We start from the raw sequence: 24,748 nt of genomic DNA on the forward strand, positions 1-24,748 counted from the left end.
AGCCCTCTAAGGAATTCCAAATATCACTTTGCCAATTCCACAAGAAGTGTCTTAGCGAAAGGCTTCTTGAGGGGAAAGCTGTAACTCTGTGAGATGATTTCACAGAACACAAAGAAGTTTCTCTGAAAGCATCTTACTCTTTGTTATCGGAGGATATTTCCTTTGGCCCTATAATCTTCAAAAGGATCCGAAATATCTGTTCTCAGATTCCACAGAAATAAGGCTAGCAAAGAGATCCACGAAATACAGATGTAACTCTGTGAGATGAATTAACAGAACACCAAGCAGTTTCTCAGAAAGCTTCTTTCCAGATTTCATCTGAGAATATTTCCTTTTTCACCATAGCCCTCTATGGGCTTCCAAATATCACTTTGCCTATTCCACAAGAAGTGTCTTAGCGAAAGGCTTCTTGAGGGGAAAGCTGTAACTCTGTGAGATGATTTCACAGAACACAAAGAACTTTCTCAGAAAGCTTCTTTCTGTTTGTTATCAGAGGATACTTCCTTTTGCTCTATAGTCTTCAAAGGGATCCGAAATATCTGTTCTCAGATTCCACAGAAATAAGGCTAGCAAAGAGATCCACGAAATACAGATGTAACTCTGTGAGATGAACTAACAGAACACCAAGCCGTTTCTCAGAAAGCTTCTTTCCAGATTTCATCTGAGGATATTTCCTTTTTCACCATAGCCCTCTATGGGCTTCCAAATATCACTTTGACAATTCCACAAGAACTGTCTTAGCGAAAGGCTTCTTGAGGGGAAAGCTGTAACTCTGTGAGATGATTTCACTGAACAGAAAGAAGTTTCTCAGAAAGCTTCTTTCTCTTTGTTATCGGAGGATAATTCCTTTGGCCCTATAGTCTTCAAAGGGATCCGAAATATCTGTTCTCAGATTCCACAGAAATAAGGCTAGCAAAGAGATCCACGAAATACAGATGTAACTCTGTGAGATGAATTAACAGAACACCAAGCAGTCTCTCAGAAAGCTTCTTTCCAGATTTCATCTGAGGATATTTCCTTTTTCACCATAGCCCTCTATGGGATTCCAAATATCACTTTGCCAATTCCACAAGAACTGTCTTAGCGAAAGGCTGCTTGAGAGGAAAGCTGTAACTCTCTGAGATGATTTCACAGAACACAAAGAAGTTTCTCAGAAAGCTTGTTTCTCTTTGTTATCAGAGGACATTTCCTTTGGCCCTCAAGTCTTCAATGGGATCCGAAATATCTGTTCTCAGATTCCACAGGAATAAGGCTAGCAAAGAGATCCACGAAATACAGATGTACCTCTCTGAGATGAATTAACAGAACACCAAGCAGTTTCTCAGAAAGCTTCTTTCCAGATTTCATCTGAGGATATTCCTTTTTCACCATAGCCCTCTATGGGCTTCCAAATATCACTTTGCCAATTCCAAAAGAACTGTCTTAGCCAAAGGCTTCTTGAAGGGAAAGCTGTAACTCTGTGAGATGAGTTCACAGAACAGAAAGAAGTTTCTCAGAAAGCTTCTTTCTCTTTGTTATCGGAGGATATTTCCTTTGGCGCTATAGTATTCAAAGGGATCCGAAATATCTGTTCTCAGATTCCACAGAAAAAAGGCTAGCAAAGAGATCCAAGAAATACAGATGTAACTCTGTGACATGAATTAACAGAACACCAAGCAGTTTCTCAGAAAGCTTCTTTCCAGATTTCATCTGAGGATATTTCCTTTTTCACCATAGCCCTCTATGGGCTTCCAAATATCACTTTCCCAATTCCACAAGAAGTGTCTTAGCGAAAGGCTTCTTGAGGGGAAAGCTGTAACTCTGTGAGATGATTTCACAGAACACAAAGAAGTTTCTCAAAAACCTTGTTTCTCTTTGTTATCGGAGGATATTTCCTTTGGCCCTATAGTCTTCAAAGGGATCCGAAATATCTGTTCTGAGATTCCACAAAAATAAGGCTAGCAAAGAGATCCACGAAATACAGATGTAGCTCGGTGAGATGAATTAACAGAACACCAAGCAGTTTCTCAGAAAGCTTCTTTCCAGATTTCATCTGAGGATATTTCCTTTTTCACCATAGCCCTCTATGGGCTTCCAAATATCACTTTGCCAATTCCACAAGATGTGTCTCAGCGAAAGGCTTCTTGAGGGGAAAGCTGTAACTCTGTGAGATGATTTCACAGCACACAAAGAAGTTTCTCAGAAACCTTATTTCTCTTTGTTATCGGAGGATATTTCCTTTGGCCCTATAGTCTTCAAAGGGATCCGAAATATCTGTTCTCAGATTCCACAAAAATAAGGCTAGCAAAGAGATCCACGAAATACAGATGTAACTCTGTGAGATGAATTAACAGAACACCAAGCAGTTTCTCAGAAAGCTTCTTTCCAGATTTCATCTGAGGATATTTCCTTTTTCACCATAGCCCTCTATGGGCTTCCAAATATCACTTTGCCAATTCCACAAGAACTGTCTTAGCGAAAGGCTTCTTGAGGGGAAAGCTGTAACTCTGTGAGATGATTTCACAGAACACAAAGAAGTTTCTCAGAAAGCTTCTTTCTCTTTGTTATCAGAGGATATTTCCTTTGGCCCTATAGTCTTAAAAGAGATCCGAAATATCTGTTCTCAGATTCCACAGAAATAAGGCTAGCAAAGAGATCCACGAAATACAGATGTAACTCTGTGAGATGAATTAACAGAACACCAAGCAGTTTCTCAGAAAGCTTCTTTCCAGATTTCATCTGAGGATATTTCCTTTTTCAACATAGCCCTCTATGGGCTTCCAAATATCACTTTGCCAATTCCACAGAAACTGTCTTAGCGAAAGGCTTCTTGAGAGGAAAGCTGTAACTCTGTGAGATGATTTCACAGAACACAAAGAAGTTTCTCAGAAAGCTTGTTTCTCTTTGTTATCAGAGGACATTTCCTTTGGCCCTATAGTCTTCAAAGGGATCCGAAATATCTGTTTTCAGATTCCACCGAAATAAGGCTAGCAAAGAGATCCACGAAATACAGATGTAAATCTGTGAGATGAATTAACAGAACACCAAGCAGTTTCTCAGAAAGCTTCTATCCAGATTTCATCTGAGGATATTTCCTTTTTCACCATAGCCCTCTATGGGTTTCCAAATATCACTTTGCCAATTCCACAAGAACTGTCTTTGCGAAAGGCTTCTTGAGCGGAAAGCTGTAACTCTGTGAGATGATTTCAGAGAACACAAAGAAGTTTCTCTGAAAGCATCTTTCTCTTTGTTATCGGAGGATATTTCCTTTGGCCCTATAATCTTCAAAGGGATCCGAAATATCTGTTCTCAGATTCCACAGAAATAAGGCTAGCAAAGAGATCCACGAAATACAGATGTAACTCTGTGAGAGGAATTAACAGAACACCAAGGAGTTTCTCTGAAAGCTTCTTTCCAGATTTCATCTGAGTATATTTCCTTTTTCACCATAGCCCTCTAAGGACTTCCAAATATCACTTTGCCAATTCCACAAGAACTGCCTTAGCGAAAGCCTTTTTGAGGGGAAAGATGTAACTCTGTGAGATGATTTCACAGAACGCAAAGTAGTTTCTCAGAAAGCTTCCTTCTCTTTGTTATCGGAGGATATTTCCTTTGGCCCTATAGTCTTCAAAGGGATCCGAAATAACTGTTCTCAGATTCCACAGAAATAAGGCTAGCAAAGAGATCCAGGAAATACAGATGTAACTCTGTGAGATGAATTAACAGAACACCAAGCAGTTTCTCAGAAAGCTTCTTTCCAGATTTCATCTGAGCATATTTCCTTTTTCACCGTAGCCCTCTATGGGTTTCCAAATATCATTATGCCAATTCCACAAGAACTGTCAAAGCAAAAGTCTTCTTGAGGGGAAAGCTGTAACTCTGTGAGATGATCTCACAGAACACAAAGAAATTTCTCAGAAAGCTTCTTTCTCTTTGTTATCAGAGGATACTTCCTTTTGCCCTATAGTCTTCAAAGGGATCCGAAATATCTGTTCTCAGATTCCACAGAAATAAGGCTAGCAAAGAGATCCACGAAATACAGATGTAACTCTGTGAGATGAATTAAGAGAACACCAAGCAGTTTCTCAGAAAGCTTCTTTCCAGATTTCATCTGAGGATATTTCCTTTTTCACCATAGCCCTCTATGGGCTTCCAAATATCACTTTGCCAATTCCACAAGAACTGTCTTAGCGAAAGGCTTCTTGAGGGGAAAGCTGTAACTCTGTGAGATGATTTCACAGAACACAAAGAAGTTTCTCAGAAAGCTTCTTTCTCTTTGTTATCAGAGGATATTTCCTTTGGCCCTATAGTCTTAAAAGAGATCCGAAATATCTGTTCTCAGATTCCACAGAAATAAGGCTAGCAAAGAGATCCACGAAATACAGATGTAACTCTGTGAGATGAATTAACAGAACACCAAGCAGTTTCTCAGAAAGCTTCTTTCCAGATTTCATCTGAGGATATTTCCTTTTTCAACATAGCCCTCTATGGGCTTCCAAATATCACTTTGCCAATTCCACAGAAACTGTCTTAGCGAAAGGCTTCTTGAGAGGAAAGCTGTAACTCTGTGAGATGATTTCACAGAACACAAAGAAGTTTCTCAGAAAGCTTGTTTCTCTTTGTTATCAGAGGACATTTCCTTTGGCCCTATAGTCTTCAAAGGGATCCGAAATATCTGTTTTCAGATTCCACCGAAATAAGGCTAGCAAAGAGATCCACGAAATACAGATGTAACTCTGTGAGATGAATTAACAGAACACCAAGCAGTTTCTCAGAAAGCTTCTATCCAGATTTCATCTGAGGATATTTCCTTTTTCACCATAGCCCTCTATGGGTTTCCAAATATCACTTTGCCAATTCCACAAGAACTGTCTTTGCGAAAGGCTTCTTGAGCGGAAAGCTGTAACTCTGTGAGATGATTTCAGAGAACACAAAGAAGTTTCTCTGAAAGCATCTTTCTCTTTGTTATCGGAGGATATTTCCTTTGGCCCTATAATCTTCAAAGGGATCCGAAATATCTGTTCTCAGATTCCACAGAAATAAGGCTAGCAAAGAGATCCACGAAATACAGATGTAACTCTGTGAGAGGAATTAACAGAACACCAAGGAGTTTCTCTGAAAGCTTCTTTCCAGATTTCATCTGAGTATATTTCCTTTTTCACCATAGCCCTCTAAGGACTTCCAAATATCACTTTGCCAATTCCACAAGAACTGCCTTAGCGAAAGCCTTTTTGAGGGGAAAGATGTAACTCTGTGAGATGATTTCACAGAACGCAAAGTAGTTTCTCAGAAAGCTTCCTTCTCTTTGTTATCGGAGGATATTTCCTTTGGCCCTATAGTCTTCAAAGGGATCCGAAATAACTGTTCTCAGATTCCACAGAAATAAGGCTAGCAAAGAGATCCAGGAAATACAGATGTAACTCTGTGAGATGAATTAACAGAACACCAAGCAGTTTCTCAGAAAGCTTCTTTCCAGATTTCATCTGAGCATATTTCCTTTTTCACCGTAGCCCTCTATGGGTTTCCAAATATCATTATGCCAATTCCACAAGAACTGTCAAAGCAAAAGTCTTCTTGAGGGGAAAGCTGTAACTCTGTGAGATGATCTCACAGAACACAAAGAAATTTCTCAGAAAGCTTCTTTCTCTTTGTTATCAGAGGATACTTCCTTTTGCCCTATAGTCTTCAAAGGGATCCGAAATATCTGTTCTCAGATTCCACAGAAATAAGGCTAGCAAAGAGATCCACGAAATACAGATGTAACTCTGTGAGATGAATTAAGAGAACACCAAGCAGTTTCTCAGAAAGCTTCTTTCCAGATTTCATCTGAGGATATTTCCTTTTTCACCATAGCCCTCTATGGGCTTCCAAATATCACTTTGCCAATTCCACAAGAACTGTCTTAGCGAAAGGCTTCTTGAGGGGAAAGCTGTAACTGTGTGAGATGATTTCACAGAACGCAAAGAAGTTTCTCAGAAAGCTTCCTTCTCTTTGTTATCAGAGGATATTTCCTTTGGCCCTATAGTCTTCAAAGGGAACCGAAATATCTGTTCTCAGATTCCACAGACACAAGGCTAGCAAAGAGATCCAAGAACACAGATGTAACTCTATGAGATGAATTAAGAGAACACCAAGCAGTTTCTCAGAAAGCTTCTTTCCAGATTTCATCTGAGGATATTTCCTTTTTCACCATAGCCCTCTATGGGCTTCCAAATATCACTTTGCCAATTCCAAAAGAACTGTCTTAGCCAAAGGCTTCATTAGGGGAAAGCTGTAACTCTGTGAGTTGATTTCACAGAACACAAAGAAGTTTCTCCGAAAGCTTCTTTCTCTTTGTAATCGGACGATATTTCCTTTGGCCCTATAGTCTTCAAAGGGATCCGAAATATCTGTTCTCAGATTTCACAGAAATAAGGCTAGCAAAGAGATCCACGAAATACAGATGTAACTCTGTGAGACGAATTAACAGAACACTAAGCAGTTTCTCAGAAAGCTTCCTTCCAGATTTCATCTGAGGATATTTCCTTTTTCACCATAGCCCTCTAGGGGTTCCAAATATTACTTTGCCAATTCCACAAGAAATGTCTTAGCGAAAGGCTTCTTGAAGGGAAAGCTGTAACACTGTGAGATGATTTCACAGAACACAAAGAAGTTTCTCAGAAAACTTCTTTCTCTTTTTTATCGGAGGATATTTCCTTTGGCCCTATAGTCTTCAAAGGGATCCAAAATATCTGTTCTCATATTCCACAGAAATAAGGCTAGCAAAGAGAACCACGAAATACAGATGTAACTCTGTGAGATGAATTAAGAGAACACCAAGCAGTTTCTCAGAAAGCTTGTTTCCAGATTTCATCTATGGATATTTCCTTTTTCACCACAGCCCTCTAAGAGCTTCCATATATCACTTTGCCAATTCCACAAGAACTGTCTTAGCGAAAGGCTTCTTGAGGGGAAAGCTGTAACTCTGAGAGATGATTTCACAGAACACAAAGAAGTTTCCCTGAAAGGATCTTTCTCTTTGTTATCGGAGGATATTTCCTTTGGCCCTATAGTCTTCAAAGGGATCCGAAATATCTGTTCTCAGATTCCACAGAAATGAGGCTAGCAAGGAGATCCACGAAATGCAGATGTAACTCTGTGAGATGAATTAACAGAACACTAAGCAGTTTCTCAGAAAGCTTCTTTCCTGATTTCATCTGAGCATATTTCCTTTTTCACCATAGCCCTCTATGGGCTTCAAATATCACTTTGCCAATTCCACAAGAACTGCCTTAGCGAAAGGCTTCTTGAGTGGAAAGCTGTAACTATGTGAGTTGATTTCACAGAACACAAAGAAGTTTCTAAGAAAGCTTCTTTCTCTTTGTAATCGGAGGATATTTCCTTTGGCCCTATAGTCTTCAAAGGGATCCGAAATATCTGTTCTCAGATTCCACAGAAATAAGGCTAGCAAAGAAATCCACGACATACAGATGTAACTCTGTGAGATGAATTAACAGAACACCAAGCAGTTTCTCAGAAAGCTTCTTTCCACATTTCATCTGAGGATGTTTCCTTTTTCACCATAGCCCTCTACGGGCTTCCAAATATCACTTTGCCAATTCCACAAGAAGTGTCTTAGCGAAAGGCTTCTTGAGGGGAAAGCTGTAACTCTGTGAGATGATTTCACAGAACACAAAGAACTTTCTCAGAAAGCTTCTTTCTCTTTGTTATCAGAGGATAATTCCTTTGGCCCTATAGTCTTCAAAGGGATCCGAAATATCTGTTCTCAGATTCCACAGAAATAAGGCTAGCAAAGAGATCCACGAAATACAGATGTAACTCTGTGAGATGAATTAACAGAACACCAAGCAGTTTCTCAGAAAGCTTCTTTCCAGATTTCATCTGAGGATATTTCCTTTTTCACCATAGCCCTCTACGGGCTTCCAAATATCACTTTGCCAATTCCACAAGAACTGTCTTAGCGAAAGGCTTCTTGAGGTGAAAGCTGTAACTCTGTGAGATGATTTCACAGAACACAAAGAAGTTTCTCAGAAATCTTGTTTCTCTTTCTTATCGGAGGATATTTCCTTTGGCCCTATAGTCTTCAAAGGGATCCGAAATATCTGTTCTCAGATTCCACAGAAATAAGGCTAGCATAGAGATCCACGAAATACAGATGTAACTCTGTGAGATGAATTAACAGAACACCAAGCAGTTTCTCAGAAAACTTCTTTCCAGATTTCATCTGAGGATATTTCCTTTTTCAACATAGCCCTCTATGGGCTTCCAAATATCACTTTGCCAATTCCACAAGAAATGTCTTAGCGAAAGGCTTCTTGAGGGGAAAGCTGTAACTCTGTGAGATGCTTTCACAGAACAGAAAGAAGTTTCTCAGAAAGCTTCTTTCTCTTTGTTATCGGAGGATAATTCCTTTGGCCCTATAGTCTTCAAAGGGATCCGAAATATCTGTTCTCAGATTCCACAGAAATAAGGCTAGCAAAGAGATCCACGAAATACAGATGTAACTCTGTGAGATGAATTAACAGAACACCAAGCAGTTTCTCAGAAAGCTTCTTTCCAGATTTCATCTGAGGATATTTCCTTTTTCACCATAGCCCTCTACGGGCTTCCAAATATCACTTTGCCAATTCCACAAGAACTGTCTTAGCGAAAGGCTTCTTGAGGGGAAAGCTGTAACTCAGTGAGATAATTTCACAGAACACAAAGAAGTTTCTCAGAAATCTTCTTTCTCTTTGTAATCAGAGGATATTTCCTTTGGCCCTATAGTCTTCAATGGGATCCGAAATATCTGTTCTCAGATTCCACAGAAATAAGGCTAGCAAAGAGATCCACGAAATACAGATGTAACTCTGTGAGATGAATTAACAGAACACCAAGCCGTTTCTCAGAAAGCTTCTTTCCTGATTTCATCTGAGGATATTTCCTTTTTCAACATAGCCCTCTATGGGCTTCCAAATATCACTTTGCCAATTCCACAAGAACTGTCTTAGCGAAAGACTTCTTGAGGGGAAAGCTGTAACTCTGTGAGATGATTTCACAGAACGCAAAGAAGTTTCTCAGAAAGCTTCCTTCTCTTTGTTATCGGAGGATATTTCCTTTGGCCCTATAGTCTTCAAAGGGATCCGAAATATCTGTTCTCAGATTCCACAGAAATAAGGCTAGCAAAGAGATCCAAGAAATACAGATATAACTCTGTGAGATGAGTTAAGAGAACACCAAGCAGTTTCTCAGAAAGCTTGTTTCCAGATTTCATCTAAGGATATTTCCTTTTTCACCATAGCCCTCCATGGGCTTCCAAATATCACTTTGCCAATTCCACAAGAAGTGTCTTAGCGAAAGGCTTCTTGAGGGGAAAGCTGTAACTCTGTGAGATGATTTCACAGAACACAAAGAAGTTTCTCAGAAAGCCTCTTTCTCTTTGTTATCAGAGGATATTTCCTTTTGCCCTATAGTCTTCAAAGGGATCCGAAATATCTGTTCTCAGATTCCACAGAAATAACGCTAGCAAAGAGATCCACGAAATACAGATGTAAGTCTGTGAGATGAATTAACAGAACACCAAGCAGTTTCTCAGAAAGCTTGTTTCCAGGTTTCATCTGAGGATATTTCCTTTTTCACCATTTCCCTCTATGGGCTTCCAAATATCACTTTGCCAATTCCACAAGAACTGTCTTAGCGAAAGGCTTCTTGAGGGGAAAGCTGTAACTCTGTGAGACGATTTCACAGAACGCAAAGAAGTTTCTCAGAAAGCTTCCTTCTCTTTGTTATCGGAGGATATTTCCTTTGGCCCTATAGTCTTCAAAGGGATCTGAAATATCTGTTCTCAGATTCCACAGAAATGAGGCTAGCAAAGAGATCCACGAAATACAGATGTAACTCTGTGAGATGAATTAACAGAACACTAAGCAGTTTCTCAGAAAGCTTCTTTCCAGATTTCATCTGAGGATATTTCCTTTTTCACCATAGCCCTCTATGGGCTTCCAAATATCACTTTGCCAATTCCACAAGAACTGTCTTAGCGAAAGGCTTCTTGAGGGGAAAGCTGTAACTCTGTGAGATGATTTCACAGAACACAAAAAAGTTTCTCAGAAAGATTCTTTCTCTTTTTTATCAGAGGATATTTCCTTTGGCCCTATAGTCTTCAAAGGGATCTGAAATATCTGTTCTCATATTCCACAGAAATAAGGCTAGCAAAGAGATCCACGAAATACAGATGTAACTCTGTGAGATGAATTAACAGAACACCAAGCAGTTTCTCAGAAAGCTTCTTTCCAGATTTCATCTGAGGATATTTCCTTTTTCACCGTAGCCCTCTATAGGCTTCCAAATATCACTTTGCCAATTCCACAAGAAGTGTCTTAGCGAAAGGCTTCTTTAGGGGAAAGCTGTAACTCTGTGAGATAATTTCACAGAACACAAAGAAGTTTCTCAGAAATCTTCTTTCTCTTTGTAATCAGAGGATATTTCCTTTGGCCCTATAGTCTTCAATGGGATCCGAAATATCTGTTCTCAGATTCCACAGAAATAAGGCTAGCAAAGAGAACCACGAAATACAGATGTAACTCTGTGATATGAATTAACAGAACACCAAGCACTTTCTCAGAAAGCTTCTTTCCAGATTTCATCTGAGGGTACTTCCTTTTTCACCATAGCCTCTATGGGCTTCCAAATATCACTTTGCCAATTCCACAAGAACTGTCTTAGCGAAAGGATTCTTGAGGCAAAGCTGTAACTCTGTGAGATGATTTCAAACAACACAAAGAAGTTTCTCAGAAAGCTGCTTTCTCTTTGTAATCGGAGGATATTACCTTTGGCCCTATAGCCTTCAAAGGGATCCGAAATATCTGTTCTCAGATTCCACAGAAATAAGGCTAGCAAAGAGATCCACGAAATACAGATGTATCTCTGTGAGATGAATTATCGGAACACCAAGCAGTTTCTCAGAAAGCTTCTTTCCAGATTTCATCTGAGGATATTTCCTTTTTCACCATAGCCCTCTATGGGCTTCCAAATATCACTTTGCCAATTCCACAAGAACTGTCTTAGCGAAAGGCTTCTTGAGGGGAAAGCTGTAACTCTGTGAGATGATTTCACAGAACACAAAGAAGTCTCTCAGAAAGCTTCTTTCTTTTTGTAATCGGAGGATATTTCCTTTTGCCCTATAGTCTTCAAATGGATCCGAAATATCTGTTCTCAGATTCCACAGAAATAAGGCTAGCAAAGAGATCCACGAAATACAGATGTAACTCTGTGAGATGAATTAACAGAACACCAAGCAGTTTCTCAGAAAGCTTCTTTCCAGATTTCATCTGAGGATATTTCCTTTTTCACCATAGCCCTCTACGGGCTTCCAAATATCACTTTGCCAATTCCACAAGAACTGTCTTAGCGAAAGGCTTCTTGAGGTGAAAGCTGTAACTCTGTGAGATGATTTCACAGAACACAAAGAAGTTTCTCAGAAATCTTGTTTCTCTTTCTTATCGGAGGATATTTCCTTTGGCCCTATAGTCTTCAAAGGGATCCGAAATATCTGTTCTCAGATTCCACAGAAATAAGGCTAACATAGAGATCCACGAAATACAGATGTAACTCTGTGAGATGAATTAACAGAACACCAAGCAGTTTCTCAGAAAACTTCTTTCCAGATTTCATCTGAGGATATTTCCTTTTTCAACATAGCCCTCTATGGGCTTCCAAATATCACTTTGCCAATTCCACAAGAAATGTCTTAGCGAAAGGCTTCTTGAGGGGAAAGCTGTAACTCTGTGAGATGCTTTCACAGAACAGAAAGAAGTTTCTCAGAAAGCTTCTTTCTCTTTGTTATCGGAGGATAATTCCTTTGGCCCTATAGTCTTCAAAGGGATCCGAAATATCTGTTCTCAGATTCCACAGAAATAAGGCTAGCAAAGAGATCCACGAAATACAGATGTAACTCTGTGAGATGAATTAACAGAACACCAAGCAGTTTCTCAGAAAGCTTCTTTCCAGATTTCATCTGAGGATATTTCCTTTTTCACCATAGCCCTCTACGGGCTTCCAAATATCACTTTGCCAATTCCACAAGAACTGTCTTAGCGAAAGGCTTCTTGAGGGGAAAGCTGTAACTCAGTGAGATAATTTCACAGAACACAAAGAAGTTTCTCAGAAATCTTCTTTCTCTTTGTAATCAGAGGATATTTCCTTTGGCCCTATAGTCTTCAATGGGATCCGAAATATCTGTTCTCAGATTCCACAGAAATAAGGCTAGCAAAGAGATCCACGAAATACAGATGTAACTCTGTGAGATGAATTAACAGAACACCAAGCCGTTTCTCAGAAAGCTTCTTTCCTGATTTCATCTGAGGATATTTCCTTTTTCACCATAGCCCTCTATGGGCTTCCAAATATCACTTTGCCAATTCCACAAGAACTCTCTTAGCGAAAGGCTTCTTGAGGGGAAAGCTGTAACTCTGTGAGATGATTTCACAGAACGCAAAGAAGTTTCTCAGAAAGCTTCCTTCTCTTTGTTATCGGAGGATATTTCCTTTGGCCCTATAGTCTTCAAAGGGATCCGAAATATCTGTTCTCAGATTCCACAGAAATAAGGCTAGCAAAGAGATCCAAGAAATACAGATATAACTCTGTGAGATGAGTTAAGAGAACACCAAGCAGTTTCTCAGAAAGCTTGTTTCCAGATTTCATCTAAGGATATTTCCTTTTTCACCATAGCCCTCCATGGGCTTCCAAATATCACTTTGCCAATTCCACAAGAAGTGTCTTAGCGAAAGGCTTCTTGAGGGGAAAGCTGTAACTCTGTGAGATGATTTCACAGAACACAAAGAAGTTTCTCAGAAAGCCTCTTTCTCTTTGTTATCAGAGGATATTTCCTTTTGCCCTATAGTCTTCAAAGGGATCCGAAATATCTGTTCTCAGATTCCACAGAAATAACGCTAGCAAAGAGATCCACGAAATACAGATGTAAGTCTGTGAGATGAATTAACAGAACACCAAGCAGTTTCTCAGAAAGCTTGTTTCCAGGTTTCATCTGAGGATATTTCCTTTTTCACCATTTCCCTCTATGGGCTTCCAAATATCACTTTGCCAATTCCACAAGAACTGTCTTAGCGAAAGGCTTCTTGAGGGGAAAGCTGTAACTCTGTGAGATGATTTCACAGAACGCAAAGAAGTTTCTCAGAAAGCTTCCTTCTCTTTGTTATCGGAGGATATTTCCTTTGGCCCTATAGTCTTCAAAGGGATCCGAAATATCTGTTCTCAGATTCCACAGAAATGAGGCTAGCAAAGAGATCCACGAAATACAGATGTAACTCTGTGAGATGAATTAACAGAACACTAAGCAGTTTCTCAGAAAGCTTCTTTCCAGATTTCATCTGAGGATATTTCCTTTTTCACCATAGCCCTCTATGGGCTTCCAAATATCACTTTGCCAATTCCACAAGAACTGTCTTAGCCAAAGGCTTCTTGAGAGGAAAGCTGTAACTCTGTGAGATGATTTCACAGAACACAAAGAAGTTTCTCAGAAACCTTGTTTCTCTTTGTTATCAGAGGACATTTCCTTTGGCCCTATAGTCTTCAAAGGGATCCGAAATATCTGTTCTCAGATTCCACAGAAATAAGGCTAGCAAAGAGATCCACGAAATACAGATGTAACTCTGTGAGATGAATTAACAGAACACCAAGCAGTTTCTCAGAAAGCTTCTTTCCAGATTTCATCTGAGGATATTTCCTTTTTCACCATAGCCCTCTATGGGCTTCCAAATATCACTTTGCCAATTCCAAAAGAACTGTCTTAGCCAAAGGCTTCTTGAGGGGAAAGCTGTAACGCTGTGAAATGATTTCACAGAACACAAAGAAGTTTCTCAGAAAGCTTCTTTCTCTTTGTTATCGGAGGATAATTCCTTTGATCCTATAGTCTTCAAAGGGATCCGAAATATCTGTTCTCAGATTCCACAGAAATAAGGCTAGCAAAGAGATCCACGAAATACAGATGTAACTCTGTGAGATGAATTAACAGAACACCAAGCAGTGTCTCAGAAAGCTTCTTTCCAGATTTCATCTGAGGATATTTCCTTTTTCACCGTAGCCCTCTATGGGCTTCCAAATATCACTTTGCCAATTCCAAAAGAACTGTCTTAGCGAAAGGCTTCTTTAGGGGAAAGCTGTAACTCTGTGAGATGATTTCACAGAACACAAAGAAGTTTCTCAGAAAGCTTCCTTCTCTTTGTTATCGAGGGATATTTCCTTTGGCCCTATAGTCTTCAAAGGGATCCGAAATATCTGTTCTCAGATTCCACAGAAATAAGGCTAGCAAAGAGATCCACGAAAGACAGATGCAACTCTGTGAGATGAATTAACAGAACACCAAGCAGTTTCTCAGAAACCTTCTTTCCAGATTTCATCTGAGGATATTTCCTTTTTCACCATAGCCCTCTATGGGCTTCCAAATATCACTTTTCCAATTCCACAAGAAGTGTCTTAGCGAAAGGCTTCTTGAGGGGAAAGCTGTAACTCTGTGAGATGATTTCACAGAACGCAAAGAAGTTTCTCAGAAAGCTTCCTTCTCTTTGTTATCGGAGGATATTTCCTTTGGCCCTATAGTCTTCAAAGGGATCCGAAATATGTGTTCTCAGATTCCACAGAAATAAGGCTAGCAAAGAGATCCAAGAAATACAGATGTAACTCTGTGAGATGAATTAACAGAACACTAAGCAGTTTCTCACAAAGCTTCTTTCCAGATTTCATCTGAGGATATTTCCTTTTTCACCATAGCCCTCTATGGGCTTCCAAATTTCACTTTCCCAATTCCACAACAAGTGTCTAGCGAAAGGCTTCTTAAGGGGAAAGCTGTAACTCTGTGAGTTGATTTCACAGAACACAAAGAAGTTTCTCAGAAACCATGTTTCTCTTTGTTTTCGGAGGATATTTCCTTTGGCCCTATAGTCTTCAAAGGGATCCGAAATATCTGTTCTCAGATTCCACAGAAATAAGGCTAGCAAAGAGATCCACTAAATACAGATGTAACTCTGTGAGGTGAATTAACAGAACACCAAGCAGTTTCTCAGAAAGCTTCTTTCCAGATTTCATCAGAGGATATTTCCTTTTTCACCATAGCCCTCTATGGGCTTCCAAATATCACTTTGCCAATGCCAAAAGAACTGTCTTAGCGAAAGGCTTCTTGAGGGGAAAGCTGTAACTCTGTGAGATGATTTCACAGAATGCAAAGAAGTTTCTCAGAAAGCTTCTTTCTCTTTGTTATCGGATGATATTTCCTTTGGCCCTATATTCTTCAAAGGGATCCGAAATATCTGTTCTCAGATTCCACAGAAATAAGGCTAGCAAAGAGATCCACGAAATACAGATGTAACTCTGTGAGATGAATTAACAGAACACCAAGCAGTTTTTCACAAAGCTTCTATCCAGATTTCATCTGAGGATATTTCCTTTTTCACCAAAGCCCTCTATGGGCTTCCAAATATCACTTTGCCAATTCCACAAGAAGTGGCTTAGCGAAAGGCTTCTTGAGGGGAAAGCTGTAACTCTGTGAGATGATTTCACAGAACACAAAGAAGTTTCTCAGAAAGCTTCCTTCTCTTTGTTATCGGAGGATATTTCCTTTGGCCCAATAGTCGTCAAGGGGATCCGAAATATCTGTTCTCAAATTCCACAGAAATAAGGCTAGCAAAGAGATCCACGAAATACAGATGTAACTCTGTGAGATGAATCAACAGAACACCAAGCAGTTTCTCAGAAATCTTCTTTCCAGTTTTCATCTGAGGATATTTCCTTTTTCACCATAGCCCTCTATGGGCTTCCAAATATCACTTTGCCAATGCCAAAAGAACTGTCTTAGCGAAAGGCTTCTTGAGGGGAACGCTGTAACTCAGTGAGTTGATTTCACAGAATGCAAAGAAGTTTCTCAGAAAGATTCCTTCTCTTTGTTATCGGTGGATATTTCCTTTGGCCATATAGTCTTCAAAGGGATCCGAAATATCTGTTCTCAGATTCCAGAGAAATAAGGCTAGCAAAGAGATCCACGAAATACAGATGTAACTCTGTGAGATGAATTATCAGAACACTAAGCAGTTTCTCAGAAAGCTTCTTTCCAGATTTCATCTGAGGATATTTCCTTTTTCACCATAGCCCTCTATGGGCTTCCAAATGTCACTTTGCCAATTCCACAAGAACTGTCTTAGCCAAAGGCTTCTTGAGAGGAAAGCTGTAACTCTGTGAGATGATTTCACAGAACACAAAGAAGTTTCTCAGAAAGCTTGTTTCTCTTTGTTATCAGAGGACATTTCCTTTGGCCCTATAGTCTTCAAAGGGATCCGAAATATCTGTTCTCAGATTCCACAGAAATAAGGCTAGCAAAGAGATCCACGAAATACAGATGTAACTCTGTGAGATGAATTAACAGAACACCAAGCAGTTTCTCACAAAGATTCTTTCCAGATTTCATCTGAGGATATTTCCTTTTTCACCATAGCCCTCTATGGGCTTCCAAATATCACTTTGCCAATTCCAAAAGAACTGTCTTAGCGAAAGGCTTCTTGAGGGGAAAGCTGTAACTCTGTGAGATGATTTCACAGAACGCAAAGAAGTTTCTCAGAAAGCTTCCTTCTCTTTGTTATCGAGGGATATTTCCTTTGGCCCTATAGTCTTCAAAGGGATCCGAAATATCTGTTCTCAGATTCCACAGAAATAAGGCTAGCAAAGAGATCCACGAAATACAGATGTAACTCTGTGAGATGAATTAACAGAACACCAAGCAGTTTCTTAGAAAGCTTCTTTCCAGATTTCATCTGAGGATATTTCCTTTTTCACCATAGCCCTCTATGGGTTCCAAGTATCACTTTGACAATTCCAAAAGAACTGTTTTAGCGAAAGGCTTCTTGAGGGGAAAGCTGTAACTCTGTGAGTTGATTTCACAGAACACAAAGAAGTTTCTCAGAAAGCTTCTTTCTCTATGTAATCTGAGGATATTTCCTTTGGCCCTATAGTCTTCAAAGGGATCCGAAATATCTGTTCTCAGATTCCACAGAAATAAGGCTAGCAAAGAGATCCACGAAAGACAGATGCAACTCTGTGAGATGAATTAACAGAACACCAAGCAGTTTCTCAGAAAGCTTCTTTCCAGATTTCATCTGAGGATATTTCCTTTTTCACCATAGCCCTCTATGGGCTTCCAAATATCACTTTGCCAATTCCACAAGAAGTGTCTTAGCGAAAGGCTTCTTGAGGGGAAAGCTGTAACTCTGTGAGATGATTTCACAGAACGCAAAGAAGTTTCTCAGAAAGCTTCCTTCTCTTTGTTATCGGAGGATATTTCCTTTGGCCCTATAGTCTTCAAAGGGATCCGAAATATGTGTTCTCAGATTCCACAGAAATAAGGCTAGCAAAGAGATCCAAGAAATACAGATGTAACTCTGTGAGATGAATTAACAGAACACTAAGCAGTTTCTCAGAAAGCTTCTTTCCAGATTTCATCTAAGGATATTTCCTTTTTCACCATAGCCCTCTTTGGGCTTCAAAATATCACTTTGCCAATGCCAAAAGAACTGTCTTAGCGAAAGGCTTCTTGAGGGGAAAGCTGTAACTCTGTGAGATGATTTCACAGAATGCAAAGAAGTTTCTCAGAAAGCTTCTTTCTCTTTGTTATCGGATGATATTTCCTTTGGCCCAATAGTCTTCAAGGGGATCCGAAATATCTGTTCTCAGATTCCACAGAAATAAGGCTAGCAAAGAGATCCACGAAATACAGATGTAACTCTGTGAGATGAATTAACAGAACACCAAGCAGTTTTTCACAAAGCTTCTATCCAGATTTCATCTGAGGATATTTCCTTTTTCACCATAGCCCTCTATGGGCTTCCAAATATCACTTTGCCAATTCCACAAGAAGTGGCTTAGCGAAAGGCTTCTTGAGGGGAAAGCTGTAACTCTGTGAAATGATTTCACAGAACACAAAGAAGTTTCTCAGAAAGCTTCCTTCTCTTTGTTATCGGAGGATAATTCCTTTGGCCCAATAGTCTTCAAGGGGATCCGAAATATCTGTTCTCAAATTCCACAGAAATAAGGCTAGCAAAGAGATCCACGAAATACAGATGTAACTCTGTGAGATGAATTAACAGAACACCAAGCAGTTTCTCAGAAATCTTCTTTCCTGTTTTCATCTGAGGATATTTCCTTTTTCAGCATAGCCCGCTATGGGCTTCCAAATATCACTTTGCCAATGCCAAAAGAACTGTCTTAGCGAAAGGCTTCTTGAGGGGAAAGCTGTAACTCAGTGAGTTGATTTCACAGAATGCAAAGAAGTTTCTCAGAAAGATTCCTTCTCTTTGTTATCGGTGGATATTTCCTTTGGCCATATAGTCTTCAAAGGGATCCGAAATATCTGTTCTCAGATTCCAGAGAAATAAGGCTAGCAAAGAGATCCACGAAATACAGATGTAACTCTGTGAGATGAATTATCAGAACACTAAGCAGTTTCTCAGAAAGCTTCTTTCCAGATTTCATCTGAGGATATTTCTTTTTTCACCATAGCCCTCTATGGGCTTCCAAATATCACTTTGCCAATTCCACAAGAACTGTCTTAGCCAAAGGCTTCTTGAGAGGAAAGCTGTAACTCTGTGAGATGATTTCACAGAACACAAAGAAGTTTCTCAGAAAGCTTGTTTCTCTTTGTTATCAGAGGACATTTCCTTTGGCCCTATAGTCTTCAAAGGGATCCGAAATATCTGTTCTCAGATTCCACAGAAATAAGGCTAGCAAAGAGATCCACGAAATACAGATGTAACTCTGTGAGATGAATTAACAGAACACCAGGCAGTTTCTCAGAAAGCTTCTTTCCAGATTTCATCTGAGGATATTTCCTTTTTCACCATAGCCCTCTATGGGCTTCCAAATATCACTTTGCCAATTCCAAAAGAACTGTCTTAGCCAAAGGCTTCTTGAGGGGAAAGCTGTAACTCTGTGAGATGATTTCACAGAACAGAAAGAAGTTTCTCAGAAAGCTTCTTTCTCTTTGTTATCGGAGGATAATTCCTTTGGTCCTATAGTCTTCAAAGGGATCCGAAATATCTGTTCTCAGATTCCACAGAAATAAGGCTAGCAAGGAGATCCACGAAATTCAGATGTAACTCTGTGAGATGAATTAACAGAACACCAAGCAGTGTCTCAGAAAGCTTCTTTCCAGATTTCATCTGAGGATATTTTCTTTTTCACCGTAGCCCTCTATGGGCTTCCAAATATCACTTTGCCAATTCCAAAGAACTGTCTTAGCGAAAGGCTTCTTTAGGGGAAAGCTGTAACTCTGTGAGATGATTTCACAGAACGCAAAGAAGTTTCTCAGAAAGCTTCCTTCTCTTTGTTATCGAGGGATATTTCCTTTGGCCCTATAGTCTTCAAAGGGATCCGAAATATCTGTTCTCAGATTCCACAGAAATAAGGCTAGCAAAGAGATCCACGAAATACAGATGTAACTCTGTGAGATGAATTAACAGAACACCAAGCAGTTTCTCAGAAAGCTTCTTTCCAGATTTCATCTGAGGATATTTCCTTTTTCACCATAGCCCTCTATGGGTTCCAAGTATCAGTTTGCCAATTCCAAAAGAACTGTCTTAGCGAAAGGCTTCTTGAGGGGAAAGCTGTAACTCTGTGAGTTGATTTCACAGAACACAAAGAAGTTTCTCAGAAAGCTTCTTTCTCTTGGTAATCTGAGGATATTTCCTTTGGCCCTATAGTCTTCAAAGGGATCCGAAATATCTGTTCTCAGATTCCACAGAAATAAGGCTAGCAAAGAGATCCACGAAAGACAGATGCAACTCTGTGAGATGAATTCACAGAACACCAAGCAGTTTCTCAGAAAGCTTCTTTCCAGATTTCATCTGAGGATATTTCCTTTTTCACCATAGCCCTCTATGGGCTTCCAAATATCACTTTGCCAATTCCACAAGAAGTGTCTTAGCGAAAGGCTTCTTGAGGGGAAAGCTGTAACTCTGTGAGATGATTTCACAGAACGCAAAGAAGTTTCTCAGAAAGCTTCCTTCTCTTTGTTATCGGAGGATATTTCCTTTGGCCCTATAGTCTTCAAAGGGATCCGAAATATGTGTTCTCAGATTCCACAGAAATAAGGCTAGCAAAGAGATCCAAGAAATACAGATGTAACTCTGTGAGATGAATTAACAGAACACTAAGCAGTTTCTCAGAAAGCTTCTTTCCAGATTTCATCTGAGGATATTTCCTTTTTCACCATAGCCCTCTATGGGCTTCCAAATTTCACTTTCCCAATTCCACAACAAGTGTCTTAGCGAAAGGCTTCTTAAGGGGAAAGCTGTAACTCTGTGTGATGATTTCACAGAACACAAAGAAGTTTCTCAGAAACCATGTTTCTCTTTGTTTTCGGAGGATATTTCCTTTGGCCCTATAGTCTTCAAAGGGATCCGAAATATCTGTTTTCAGAATCCACAGAAATAAGGCTAGCAAAGAGATCCACGAAATACAGATGTAACTCTGTGAGATGAATTAACAGAACACCAAGCAGTTTCTCAGAAAGCTTCTTTCCAGATTTCATCTGAGGATATTTCCTTTTTCACCATAGCCCTCTATGGGCTTCCAAATATCACTTTGCCAATTCCAAAACAACTGTCTTAGCCAAAGGCTTCTTGAGGGGAAAGCTGTAACTCTGTGAGATGATTTCACAGAACAGAAAGAAGTTTCTCAGAAAGCTTCTTTCTCTTTGTTTTCGGAGGATAATTCCTTTGGTCCTATAGTCTTCAAAGGGATCCGAAATATCTGTTCTCAGATTCCACAGAAATAAGGCTAGCAAGGAGATCCACGAAATACAGATGTAACTCTGTGAGATGAATTAACAGAACACCAAGCAGTGTCTCAGAAAGCTTCTTTCCAGATTTCATCTGAGGATATTTTCTTTTTCACCGTAGCGCTCTATGGGCTTCCAAATATCACTTTGCCAATTCCAAAAGAACTGTCTTAGCGAAAGGCTTCTTTAGGGGAAAGCTGTAACTCTGTGAGATGATTTCACAGAACGCAAAGAAGTTTCTCAGAAAGCTTCCTTCTCTTTGTTATCGAGGGATATTTCCTTTGGCCCTATAGTCTTCAAAGGGATCCGAAATATCTGTTCTCAGATTCCACAGAAATAAGGCTAGCAAAGAGATCCACGAAATACAGATGTAACTCTGTGGGATGAATTAACAGAACACCAAGCAGTTTCTTAGAAAGCTTCTTTCCAGATTTCATCTGAGGATATTTCCTTTTTCACCATAGCCCTCTATGGGTTCCAAGTATCAGTTTGCCAATTCCAAAATAACTGTCTTAGCGAAAGGCTTCTTGAGGGGAAAGCTGTAACTCTGTGAGTTGATTTCACAGAACACAAAGAAGTTTCTCAGAAAGCTTCTTCCTCTTTGTAATCTGAGGATATTTCCTTTGGCCCTATAGTCTTCAAAGGGATCCGAAATATCTGTTCTCAGATTCCACAGACATAAGGCTAGCAAAGACATCCACGAAAGACAGATGCAACTCTGTGAGATGAATTAACAGAACACCAAGCAGTTTCTCAGAAAGCTTCTTTCCAGATTTCATCTGAGGATATTTCCTTTTTCACCATAGCCCTCTATGGGCTTCCAAATATCACTTTGCCAATTCCAGAAGAACTGTCTTAGCGACAGGCTTCTTGAGGGGAAAGCTGTAACTCTGTGAGATGATATCACAGAACGCAAAGAAGTTTCTCAGAAAGCTTCTTTCTCTTTGTTATCGGAGGATAATTCCATTGGCCTTATAGTCTTCAAAGGGATCCGAAATATCTGTTCTCAGATTCCACAGAAATAAGGCTAGCAAAGAGATCCACGAAATACAGATGTAACTCTGTGAGATGAATTAACAGAACACCAAGCAGTTTCTCAGAAAGCTTCTTTCCAGATTTCATCTGAGGATATTTCCTTTTTCACCATAGCCCTCTATGGGCTTCCAAATATCACTTTGCCAATTCCAAAAGAACTGTCTTAGCCAAAGGCTTCTTGAGAGGAAAGCTGTAACTCTGTGAGATGATTTCACAGAACACAAAGAAGTTTCTCAGAAAGCTTGTTTCTCTTTGTTATCAGAGGACATTTCCTTTGGCCCTGTAGTCTTCAAAGGGATCCGAAATATCTGTTCTCAGATTCCACAGAAATAAGGCTAGCAAAGAGATCCACGAAATACAGATGTAACTCTGTGAGATGAATTAACAGAACACCAAGCAGTTTCTCAGAAAGCTTCTTTCCAGATTTCATCTGAGGATATTTCCTTTTTCACCATAGCCCTCTATGGGCTTCCAAATATCACTTTGCCAATTCCAAAAGAACTGTCTTAGCCAAAGGCTTCTTGAGGGGAAAGCTGTAACTCTGTGAGATGATTTCACAGAACAGAAAGAAGTTTCTCAGAAAGCTTCTTTCTCTTTGTTATCGGAGGATAATTCCTTTGGCCCTATAGTCTTCAAAGGGATCCGAAATATCTGTTCTCAGATTCCACAGAAAGAAGGCTAGCAAAGAGATCCACGAAATACAGATGTAACTCTGTGAGATGAATTAACAGAACACCAAGCAGTGTCTCAGAAAGCTTCTTTCCAGATTTCATCTGAGGATATTTCCTTTTTCACCGTAGCCCTCTATGGGCTTCCAAATATCACTTTGCCAATTCCAAAAGAACTGTCTTAGCGAAAGGCTTCTTGAGGGGAAAGCTGTAACTCTGTGAGATGATTTCACAGAACGCAAAGAAGTTTCTCAGAAAGCTTCCTACTCTTTGTTATCGAGGGATATTTCCTATGGCCCTATAGTCTTCAAAGGGATCCGAAATATCTGTTCTCAGATTCCACAGAAATAAGGCTAGCAAAGAGATCCACGAAATACAGATGTAACTCTGTGAGATGAATTAACAGAACACCAAGCAGTTTCTCAGAAAGCTTCTTTCCAGATTTCATCTGAGGATATTTCCTTTTTCACCATAGCCCTCTATGGGTTCCAAGTATCACTTTGCCAATTCCAAAAGAACTGTCTTAGCGAAAGGCTTCTTGAGGGGAAAGCTGTAACTCTGTGAGTTGATTTCACAGAACACAAAGAAGTTTCTCAGAAAGCTTCTTTCTATTTGTAATCTGAGGATATTTCCTTTGGCCCTATAGTCTTCAAAGGGATCCGAAATATCTGTTCTCAGATTCCACAGAAATAAGGCTAGCAAAGAGATCCACGAAATACAGATGTAACTCTGTGAGATGAACTAACAGAAAACCAAGCCGTTTCTCAGAAAGCTTCTTTCCAGATTTCATCTGAGGATAATTCCTTTTTCACCATAGCCCTCTATGGGCTTCCAAATATCACTTTGCCAATTCCACAAGAACTGTCTTAGCCAAAGGCTTCTTGAGGGGAAAGCTGTAACTCTGTGAGATGATTTCACAGAACAGAAAGAAGTTTCTCAGAAAGCTTCTTTCTCTTTGTTATCGGAGGATAATTCCTTTGGCCCTTTAGTCTTCAAAGGGATCCGAAATATCTGTTCACAGATTCCACAGAAATTAGGCATGCAAAGAGATCCACGAAATACAGATGTAACTCTGTGAGATGAATTAACAGAACACCAAGCAGTTTCTCAGAAAGCTTCTTTCCAGATTTCATCTGAGGATATTTCCTTTTTCACCATAGCCCTCTATGGGCTTCCAAATATCACTTCGCAAATTCCAAAAGAAGTGTCTTAGCGAAAGGCTTCATTTGGGGAAAGCTGTAACTCTGTGAGATGATTTCACAGAACGCAAAGAAGTTTCTCAGAAAGCTTCCTTCTCTTTGTTATCGGAGGATATTTCCTTTGTCCCTATAGTCTTCAAAGGGATCCGAAATATCTGTTCTCAGATTCCACAGAAATAAGGCTAGCAAAGAGATCCACGAAATACAGATGTAACTATGTGAGATGAATTAACAGAACACCAAGTAGTTTCTCAGAAAGCTTCTTTCCAAATTTCATCTGAGGACATTTCCTTTTTCACCATAGCCCTCTATGGGCTTCCAAATATCACTTTGGCAATTCCACAAGAAGTGTCTTAGCGAAAGGCTTCTTGAGGGGAAAGCTGTAACTCTGTGAGATGATTTCACAGAACACAAAGAACTTTCTCAGAAAGCTTCTTTCTCTTTGTTATCAGAGGATACTTCCTTTTGTCCTATAGTCTTCAAAGGGATCCGAAATATCTGTTCTCAGATTCCACGGAAATAAGGCTAGCAAAGAGATCCACGAAATACAGTTGTAACTCTGTGAGATGAATTAACAGAACTCCAAGCAGTTTCTCAGAAAGCTTGTTTCCAAATTTCATCTGAGGATATTTCCTTTTTCACCATAGCCCTCTAAGGGCTTCCAAATATCACTTTGCCAATTCCACAAGAACTGTCTTAGCGAAAGGCTTCTTGAGGGGAAAGCTGTAACTCTGTGAGATGATTTCTCAGAATGCAAAGTAGTTTCTCAGAAAGCTTACTTCTCTTTGTTATCAGAGGATATTTCCTTTTGCCCTATAGTCTTCAAAGGGATCCGAAATATCTGTTCTCAGATTCCACAGAAATAAGGCTAGCAAAGAGATCCACGAAATACAGATGTAACTCTGTGAGATGAATTAACAGAACACCAAGCAGTTTCTCAGAAAGCTTCTTTCCAGATTTCATCTGAGGATATTTCCTTTTTCACCATAGCCCTGTATGGGCTTCCAAATATCACTTTGCCAATTCCACAAGAACTGTCTTAGCCAAAGGCT

This window comes from Macaca mulatta, chromosome 10 (assembly GCF_049350105.2).
Source record: "Macaca mulatta isolate MMU2019108-1 chromosome 10, T2T-MMU8v2.0, whole genome shotgun sequence".
NCBI lineage: Eukaryota > Metazoa > Chordata > Mammalia > Primates > Cercopithecidae > Macaca > Macaca mulatta.